This window comes from Nothoprocta perdicaria, unplaced genomic scaffold (genome assembly GCF_003342845.1).
Source record: "Nothoprocta perdicaria isolate Ctin4 unplaced genomic scaffold, notPer1 scaffold_10, whole genome shotgun sequence".
Taxonomy (NCBI): domain Eukaryota; kingdom Metazoa; phylum Chordata; class Aves; order Tinamiformes; family Tinamidae; genus Nothoprocta; species Nothoprocta perdicaria.
The window spans coordinates 5,861,597-5,870,026 of NW_020454094.1; the positions used below are offsets into that span (position 1 = coordinate 5,861,597).

General features: G+C 37.0%; 1 long non-coding RNA gene across 1 annotated transcript; it reads left to right on the forward strand.

Moving 5' to 3' along the window:
* Positions 1–402: 402 nt before the first annotated feature.
* On the forward strand, positions 403–4,796 carry LOC112947163. Its single transcript, XR_003249355.1, has 2 exons — positions 403–499; positions 4,746–4,796. It is a non-coding gene; the product is annotated as an uncharacterized LOC112947163 (long non-coding RNA).
* Positions 4,797–8,430: the final 3,634 nt, after the last annotated feature.

Genomic DNA, 8,430 nt, shown 5'->3' on the forward strand with positions numbered 1-8,430 from the left:
ATTCAAGATATTATCAAAACATTTTTTTCAAATTCATTGTCCAGTTAGATTTTAAATTGAAGATGCATTCATTAAAATAATATTCTACCATCTCTTTTATAGAAATATCTCAAAGATGATTATGATGGAGATAAATCTCACATTTTGAATTTTATTTATTCTCAATTTACATTCCTCAATTTTGTGCCCATCTTCACTTTCCTTATAGGTTATCGACCTCTATATGATGATGCTTTCCATCTTTCCTCAGGAGCTCAACCTGCAACCCTTCTGTCAAAGAAAAGTTTTCCTTGATGTCTCTGGATGAGAAAGGTTTGCATGAATCTCACTTTTCTGCTATGCAGACATTTCAGAAACTGCATAATGAATGTGAAGTTAAAAATTTTACTCATTTGCAGACTGTCTCTTGCTGTCTATTTAATATACAAGTCCCAAACTTCCAACAGAAGTTAACCAAAGAATTACTGAATATCTGGATCTCATCAGAACACACATGCAAGTAAGTGAACATTATTGCTTTAAAAAGTTGACCATAAAACTTCGGAAAGGTTATTCATATTTTCACAGAAGTGGCACATTTACTGATTACACATCATTTGCATCAAAATCGCAGATAGATTTTACGTGTCTATTCACSTTTGACTTCTAGTTTAAAAATTTGCACAAGGTATTTAAATTCTTCAAATAATATCTGGGAGAAGAAAATGCCCTACAAACTGTGACTGTAAAAAATAGCAAAATGGGGTTGATATGAACATTTCTGATCTTCTGAAATAAATTTTGTCTTTTTCTTACATCTGTGTAAACCAGACGGATCTGTAACTACCACTTGTGTGTTAAGCCACACTTTAGCAAATTTCTTGTTGAGAGGACTCGTAGTGCATTGTGTGCTCCTCGCCTCCTTCTGCACTCAGTCTGCAGGTGCTCTGAGTCTTTTACAGCCCTAACAAAAGCACCCTGKACCTTCAGCTCAAGTTTTAACAGTTCACACTTGCACCTTGCCTATATCTAGTCCAAGGCATAGTGTCAGCCAAGATGGCARCTAATACATAAGTGGGGACAAAGACCTTTAGAATCAAATCAARAGCATAGGCTTTACAATTCTGAATAAATCAGGCTTTTGAGGAGAACATTGAATGTACGTAATTATATAGTGATCTACATAATTATTTGGCACCATTCTAGAGAGGATTTCAGGTTGCAAGTTTGTCCAATTATAACAAGATAATGGCAGTGGGGGGATGGGATTAAACTTAAAAAAAAAAATCACTCTCTTTTCCTTTGTTTCATTAAAGATACAGCTTTTCAGATTTGCTTTGGATGTTTCTCCCCCTTCTTTTTTTTTTTTAAATTATCCATTAAGAGTCTTCAGTCTTTTCAGAAAAATATTCTTTCCATTCAAAAAGTAAAATTCCAAATCCCATTGTCCAGCACTTACTAATTTTATCTGAAAAGTACAATTCATGGATAGAAAAGTAGCATTAAAAAACTGGGGCCTTGCAGTGTGACAGGTTTCTTAGACACACAAAGAAAGATGTGTTATTAATGGTACAAGAATCTGGATAAGATTAAGTCTTAACAAGCCTGTGTAGGCCAATATGAAACTGAGTCTAAGTCTATAACCAAGGTACAATTAATTGATTGATGTGGAGCATGGGAGCACTTTCCACTTGGATATTAGGACAGAAAGAGTCAGAATGGATGAGTCCTTTATAGTTTCCCTTCTGACAAATCAAAGTTTGTATGAATGACTGGGTTCAGTSTGTATCATAGAGTTAATTCTAAATACGTCATTTTGAGTACCATTAAAATCGAGCTTTGTTAGCATGTGTTGTGTCTTTCCTATGCTGTAATTGTTTAGATCTAACTTAAAACTCTGCACATATGTAGACAAATTCAGAATGACTMATTAGTTCACTAATCAAAATTTGATTATTTCCTGAAAAAAAAAAACTGCCCAAGCAGATTTTCCTCTACATATATTAACAAAATGACAACAAATAAAAATTGTTGAGCTTTTCCTTTCCCTCCCTGAAGACAAAAAAAGAAAAGTGTAATCTGTGCACTTCCTAGGCTCAAGCGTTCCACTTGCCCTCAGCAGGAAGTCAGGTGTTTTTGATAGTGGTAAGAGGTATTTGTTGGCATTTCAATTTCCAAAAATAGATGACTTAGAATGATAGATGACCTATCAAACTGACCTATTTACTGTCCCTTTCAAAAAAGAAAGGAGATAGATTATGTGGGTAACAACCAATCTGCTTTCCCCAGCTTTGCATTTTTTGGTGTCAGTTCCACCCTCAGACCCTTCTATAAATTCCAGAAAGTCTCTTACCATCTTCCCTTTTACCTCCATCACATCAAGGCTTCTTGGCTTTTGACATTGCAAGGTGAAAGAAGAACTTCCTGAAGAGTTGTAGATATTTCACATAGTGCGTCCAGCTAAAWACCAGTTCCCTGTAGTTACTTGTTGATTGCTATGAAGCATGAAAAGTTACAAATTGATAGAAATATTCACTGTTTCAATCATGAGTGTGTGTCAATGACTGGCATTCCCAAATAAATCAATAGCACTGGAATGGGCAAGCACCCTTTTCTGGGCCACTTGTAGTTCAGGCTAGTGAAAGCTGAGATGAAGGAGCCCTTATTGGTTACCTTTCCAGCATGAAAAATCAAAAGCAATTTGTCCATATTAGTGGGTTTAGTCTCTGTCTGATTATCTGGTGCCACAAAGATGTGACCCATGCCTATTCCTTTGTTTTTTTAATAAACACATTTTCTAGGTCCAATAGTTCGGCAATTTGTACAGTAAATTAGATATAATTTGCCCTGAATGCCACTGATTTCTCGGATAGTTCAAAACAATGCCAGACAGCTCAGCATATAACTGCAGCATCTCTGCAATGAATCAGGCCAGAGACAAGGTTTCCTTTTGGAACCCACTAACTTCAGAGCTAGTCTCTCCACTGCCAACTTCTGCAGCCTCCTAGTCATCTTCCTCAGGCTTCCTCTACACATCTTTTCCTTATCCTCTTTGTTAGTCTGTTCTGTCCCTCTGCTCTTCCTTTTCATCATTCTGTATAAAGCTTCTGATCAAAAGACTTTTTTTTTTTYCCCCCCCAAGGGCTTATTTTTCCCACTGAAGTCAAGGAGATCAGCAGAGAATCTTCAGCAACATGGCCCTTCTCTGATGCCTAAACCTGCTCTCTCAAACTTGTATTTGCCCTCTYGCTGCCTCTACTCTAGCACTTCCAGAGATGCCAACAGATTTAGGATACCTGTAATTTTTATTGATCAGTCCTGACAGTTTAATAAAATAGTAGAAGTCCTGATTTTTCTTTGCTGTCATTAGGCAGTCTCCTCCTCCCTGTGCTGTCCAACAAGGAATCCAGACGATTGCTGCAGTTCCAGTTAGCTTGAATAGGCAAATGGAGCCACTGGGGCTCTTAAATCGCCTCTTTCTAGGCTGCATCAAGCCCTATTACTAAATGAAATAAAGTGTTTAGGTATTGTGTAGATAGGTTTGTGTCAGACATCCCATATTCATGTGGATGACATGAACTGTTCTGTTCTCCCTTCTTTGCTGCCCTCCCCAGCTCCTGTTTTTTCCTCCCTTTTTCCTTTGTTTTAGATCCCCTTCTACTTCTCCTTTATGTTTCTGACTTCCACTTTTGAATTCCCACCTCTCTAGCAGCAGATATATCTACCTACCCACTCTAAGACCACTGCATTGTTTTATAAAATGGTTATTTTCTTCAGACATTGTAGTAGTAGCCTTCTAGAGCAGTTTAAAATGATATTACGTCAATTATATAAAAACATTAAATAAGAAATAATAATAGTATCTCACACGACAGTCGTCTTTTCATTTCAAGTAACAATAAGTTTCCTTAAAGTGGCACTTCACGGGATAGGATTAAGGGATATGCTTCAAGGGATAGCATTTCTGTGGATCTGAGTAGATGGGGGAAGAAATAGAAAAGACATCCCACTTTTTTTTTTTTTTTCATGTTATGTTTTTCCTGTAATTACCAATAGCCCACTATTAGGTGTCAGGGACAAAAATAACTTCAAAGCTGTCTAGATATCTGATCAGAACTAGTCTTTTCCCCCTCTGGCAGCAGTTTGGAAAGATGATTCTCAAGGCACCTGAAGTCTATAATTGTCAGATCACTCATTCCCATGGAGAAGTCCAGGCAGGTGGTACCTACCCCATGATTATTTCTGTTGCTATTTTTCCTGGTTCCCATATTATCCAAAAATGTCAGATCTGACACAATGGCACATCTGTATTTCTGGGACAAAAGGAAAAGAGTATTGGAAGGGGTTAACTCTATCTATGCTGGTGAAAGCAATGTTAACTTCTGTGTTTAATCTCTCATTTCCAAGCTGCTGCTGTGTGGTTTTTGCAATGTGTAGAGGCCCAGGGTGGGAGACAGGTCCCCATGTGTGAGGTGCTGTACAAACACATTAAATTCCCTGACTTGAAGATCTTACAGTGTAAGTAGAGAAGACTAGGGAAAGGCTGGAGGGTAGAGGCAGAATGAGCACAATCTTTGTTTTACAGCAAACAGCTAAATTAAATGGTGTCCCCAGTGGGCTGAAAGAAATCTGAGGTAGAAATGGACATTGAACATCGATTACCTGAACCTCAGTGTTTTGCTCATAAAGCCGTTTAGTCTTCAGGCAAAATCTGGCCTCAGGTTTGATCTTTCAATAACATTTTTTACTTTCTTATCATTTTTTAGAAGCAATGGGCTTTCACACTGATGCATTGTAAGGTAGGCCAGGCACAAAGGAAGAGCAATTCTCTGCCCATTCATATGCAGCCGTCTCTTGTGCAGAGCACAGCAGGTATGTAACAGCTACATAGCCTTACTACTGAGAATAAAGAAGACAATGTTTAGCTGATACCTGGGCAGAATGACTAGCAGGTGGGGTCTAACCTTCATTCTCCTATAGAAGTGTTATCAGATTTTTAATGATCACAGAGTAGGCAAAGGACATACACAGATTCCCTCTCTCTCTTTCTCTCTGTGCATCTGTGTGTGGGTATAAGATCATGTCTGTCTCTGGCAGCTGGGCCATGCCTAGGAGAGTAGAATAAGTGATCTACTAATAGAGGATAGTAGAAAGCTCCTTTAGATCAAAAGATAGCAGTCTGTGCCTTTTCTTCTTCTTCTTTTTTTTTTTAAAGCTGAAAAAAAAAGGGGTTCTATTCTCAGCTTTACTGTTGAAGATGGGTGATTTGTCTCGTAATTGTGTTCGCTGACTGCAGCAGATGGATTCATTACTAGGGCTGGTCAGAAATCTTTCAACACAATGTGTTTTGTGTGTGTGTGTGTGAAAATGATGAATCATCAAAACTGCAACTTTTCGTGGAGATATGCCAGTGCAGATTAAACTTTTGTTGCAGAAGTTTTCTCCTCTCCCCACTGGGGCTTGTGACTAAAAGCAGAGAAAGCAAAAGCTTCTCTTCTTGGGGTAACCCAGAAGATGGCATATATGGGCAGTGAGGGTTAGAGTTTCCTTTGTGCTTGCTCTGAACTGTGTCCTTTCTGAACTAATTGGAAGAGAATATAGCATTATTCTGCACGCTTCTTTGTACGTGTGTATACACATATAGAAATGTAAATAGAGGAGAACTTTAACGAGGCAGGGGGATGGGTTGAGAGAAAGATGATGGTATRCTGAACACTATTAAATGAATGCAGATCATGTCCCCTGTTAAAGTCACCATATGCCTTTTTGAAGTCAGAAAAGGATTTGTGATCTCTAGAGGGAACAGCTTGCTCATTACAGACCCTTCCACCCAAATCCACCAGATCCCATTCCTTTTGTTTCAATAGAAATTATCAAAGTATTCCAGAGGGACTTCTGCCCAAGGAAGAGTCTTGAAGGCAAAGTCACTTAGCTCATGACCACAACTGAAGAGAAGCATTTTACATGGAAAGGAGGTCATGAGCCTGGTTATCTGCTCRTGTTTATACTCTGTAAAGCCTTTTCCCCTCTGAGTGTTTGTTTAACTTGTGTATAAACTATTGCTGATTGTACTGTTGCCTTTGGGAGCCAATCTTATGCATGACTTACCCTGTGCATAAAGAAGTTTGTCTTGGACCTCCTTAGCAAATGTTCAGTCTAGGGTCTAATCAGCATAGATAGAGACACTTCCAACTGGAGCTACAACCAGCAAGAGGCCTATTTAAAACAGTCAGGACACCAAACACCTTTTTTAAATAGGACAAGGCAGCTTGTTAATGGGCCTGGAATTTGGCCCTGGGGTTTCACTGTATGACAGCCATGCAAATGACAGTCCCACCGTAGCCATGGGAGGAGGAAATCAATAAGACTGTCTGATCAGAGAGAACAAGAATGAGGAACAAATGAAGGGTCACAGAGCATTTAGACCCTAGTCTGGGATTTTCTTAGAGCAGAGCAGGAAGGAAGAGGTAGAAAAGGTGTCAAATCTGCTATCCTAAAAATAGCATAGGAGTCACTAAAAACACATTGTAGTAATGGAATAAGAACAAGAAGATCTAGATGAGCTGGGCGGCAAAGATGAGATTGAAAAGGTGAGAAAAGGGAAAAATAAGTGCAGCCTCAAAGTAATACTAAGGCTCTGACCAGCTCTGGGCCACCTCTGACTCTCAACATCTCTATTAACTACTTTGTGCTTTGGTTTTCAGACCAGTGCTAATGCAATTGAGGCTATTCCATTTCCTGCTTCTTTCACTGCTTCTTTAGTGTTTTGTTTCTGATTTATAAATATAAATTCATTTTCCCTTAAGGAAAACTGGAATATATAGCCATGAAATCTTGCTGATYATCTAGCCAGCCCCTCACAGGACAATCTGTAACACACAAATTCTAGGAAGCTTCCTCTCTAAGATGATTAGCATCTTGGAATCTACACAGGTTCCTGTGTCTGTAATGTTGTCCAAAGTGAATTAATACTAGTTAATTTTAGTTGTGGATAAGGTTTGGCACTCCTCAAGTTAAATTTTTGACAGAATATTTTGACAGAAATATATTAGTATATTCTGTCAGGACAAAGCTTTGCACTATTTGATCATTCCTTATTTGCATATTTAATAATCTCCATTAGACAGACTCTGAACTAATTAGCCAAGCATCTGTAATAGAAAACTACTGTTTCCTGTTTTCAGAACTAAGAAACTAATGGCTAAAGCATAACTAGAACAGTTAAGTAATAAGAAAAATACTATATTGAGATTGGCATTAGAGTAGCTGCTATAAATCACTATAATAATGACTTGCAGCTCAAAATATTTAATTAGATAAAACAAGCAACCTATGCACTATTACTTTTGACTACAAAATAGAGGTGCTGTGGAAGAAAAAAAAGACGGTAGGGTATATAGAATGTTTTTGAAATTAATCCAGATTTTTTAGTATAAGTTTATTAAGGTAGGTGAGAAAAATACTCCTGAGCAAAAACGAAAAAGATGAAAATTTTGCTAAAATTCTGGCTTTCAAATTTTCACTCTGTTTACATAGCACATACTTTTTTTATTAAATAAATGGAAAATTATGAAATGTAGTTCTAGCTTAACGTTTAAAAACTCTGGGGTTCCTTATTCCTTTTGATTTTAACATAGACATTGGCACCTAAATCACTTCAAAGTCTTGGTCCTAAGGATGTGATCTGTTGCCTAAATGTAGCTCTCTAATTTAAAATGCTGTAGCTTATCCTACCTTCTTCTAGCTACTGTTGAAGAAGGGATTAAAGATTAGTCATCCATGTTTAGGCAACAGAATTTTGCCTCAAGTCATTTAAGTTCCTTTTGAGCACTTAATTCATTTTCAAATGAATTTATTCCTGCATTTATTTCCCAGTTTTCTTCATACTGAATGACTGGATTCGTTGAACAGGTTTCTATCTGGAGGTTTCTATCTTTTCACTACCACTTTGATAGTGATCACTATCATTTTTTCTCTTCTAAAAGTAGAATATGATGTAATGAATTAATTGGCCAACACAGTCTTTCATAAATGTCAAACTTCATATTTATTTTTATTTTCCTTTTCAGAAAACACATTTAAAAATCTTAAATATTCAGAAATAAGTTAAACAGATGTATATTTTAATGTATGTGAAACTTTTTATTTCTAACTCATACTAACTAAATCAATAGTTCTATTGATTTATCAAAGATCAGATTTTTTAAATTATTCTTATTTTATTTTATAAAGTGAGTTCAATGATGAGTAAAATGGTGAAACTTTGTTTCTGAAAAGGCATAATATCTTGCTTAACTTCCGGTCATTACTACTCTGAGTTTACTTAACACTGTAATGAAACTAGGAATATGCTTAAAGCTATGGGACTAAATAATGGTATTTTTGAAAAAAATAATTGAACTGCCAAATTACTTAATGCTAAGAACATGTTCAAGTATTTGAAAAATGTGG